This window comes from Octodon degus, unplaced genomic scaffold (genome assembly GCF_000260255.1).
Source record: "Octodon degus isolate 3935 unplaced genomic scaffold, OctDeg1.0 scaffold00156, whole genome shotgun sequence".
NCBI lineage: Eukaryota > Metazoa > Chordata > Mammalia > Rodentia > Octodontidae > Octodon > Octodon degus.
Genome location: NW_004524732.1, coordinates 6,520,200 through 6,521,965, shown reverse-complemented (window position 1 = coordinate 6,521,965; position 1,766 = coordinate 6,520,200). Strand labels below are relative to the sequence as shown.

The window sequence follows — 1,766 nt, the reverse complement described above, 5'->3', positions numbered from 1 at the left end:
ACACACACACACACACACATAAATAAATAAAATTTTTTTAAAAAAAGTGATTTGGGGAGTGGTAAGGATTTCCTAGCCTACTTAAGATACTTTTGTCTGAAATCCCATGCATATTTGAATCCTCCAGTCTCCAACAGGAGGCAGACCCTCCGCACAGCTGGGCGAGCCTCGATTTCCAAGCCAGCCCCCCACTCTCCCTCAGTTTCCTCTTGAAGTCTTCATCCCCACCTCCGCCTTCCTCACCCTCTGCTAAGCAGAGCGCAGTGCACCACCAGATGGTGCTCCCTGGGCTTCCAGCCTCCGCAGCCGCCCTCCAGGGGAACCCACTCCTGGGCGCCGCCCTGTCACCCTCTGCAGCCTGGCGTCCTGCGGCTCCCTCTCGCAGCTGCACCCCTGCCTTTCCTCCTTTGCGCAGTCCTCTCACTATCACTTAAACACATCACTCATCACTTCCACAGAGAAAGGAAGGCCTCTTTCCCTTGAACCGACCTCCCTTTGTCAGTGACTGCCCCATCTGTGCCGAGCTCAGCACAAGAGCCGTCTACCTTGGCGTTCTCCCTGCTGTCCCCTCCTTCACTCCACAACCCCCTGCAATCTGTCTCTGGCCCCGTGAGCCTCTGAAACCCCTCTCACCCAGGCCACCAAGCCCAGCGCGCCCTTTTCTGGCCTCGGCCCCTTTTCTCTGCTGGGCACCACAGTGCCTCCTGCTCCCTGAAACGCCCTCCCTCCATGGCTGGGCCTCGTGCCCTCCTGTGCCTCCCTGCTCCAGGTCCTCCCGAGCAGCGCAGCTCTTAGCGCGAGCCTCTCCCAGGCCGCTCATCCCACCGCCCGGGGATGGCCAAGACTCCACGTGCATCCCGACACTCTCAACTGTGGGCCCTTGCACACTGTTTTCTCTGGCCCGAATGTCCTTCCCCACTAAATGCACCGCCTCACGGCTCTTAGGGCATTATCTGTCCCCAACAAGAAGGTCTTCTCAGAGACCACAGTAGGCCTGCATCCTCAGACTCCTAGAAATTGTTCTCATGGCCAAGACAGCAGGAGCCGGAGGGCTAGGAGATGACCCACCACAGCGCTGCCGCTCACTCTCACTCCCGCTGCGTAGATCCCTGGTCGGGAATGTAAGGCAGACCTGTTTATCTGCCAAGAATGTATTCAGCAGAAGCTTTGTCCATCATTTATACCCTGGTATGAAAGAAGCTGGACTCAGGGAGTTCATGGAAGGACAGGACAATGAGTCTTAAGGGAGAGGCGGGGTGCAGGCCAAGCAGGAAGGCTGCGTGGAACCTAAGGCTGTTGTCACCAGCTTGGGAGTGGCATACAGAGGGCAGCCTACTCACCAAGCACACCAGCCTTGACGGTGCTCAGGGATTTGCAGAGAATCCTGTGGCCGTGTCAGTGTGCAGGCAGCCTACCCACCTCTCCACGAGCTCCAGGACCAAGCCTGAGACCAAGGAGCCCAGCAGGGTCTGGGAGTCACAGCGAGAGGCTCCGCCTGCTGTAGACAGAGGAGTGTCTGTGTGTGACATCACGTCTGAGGGGCTTTGTGACAGGGCAACCCCTTCATCCTTAGCCACAGCAGACTGTCAGCCGCGTCAGAGGGGCTAGCAATCCCCACCAGTGAAAGGCGGCAGCTCCATGCAGGCGACTCTGTGGTTTGGTTTCTGCTACCAGTGCTGCCATGCTCTGTCCTGTAGAGACACAGTCACCTGAGCCGGGTGGGGTGACCCGCCTCACTGCTTATAGGACATTATACTGTCACCCAA

General features: G+C 57.8%; 1 protein-coding gene across 1 annotated transcript in view; it reads right to left on the bottom strand.

Moving 5' to 3' along the window:
* Positions 1-1,493, bottom strand: part of LOC111812983 — a 13,108-nt gene extending 11,615 nt beyond the window's left edge. Inside the window, exon 1 of the mRNA XM_023702677.1 lies at positions 1,341-1,493. The gene's annotated coding sequence lies outside the window, so the exon portion shown is untranslated. The remainder of the gene's footprint in view (positions 1-1,340) is intronic.
* Positions 1,494-1,766: the final 273 nt, after the last annotated feature.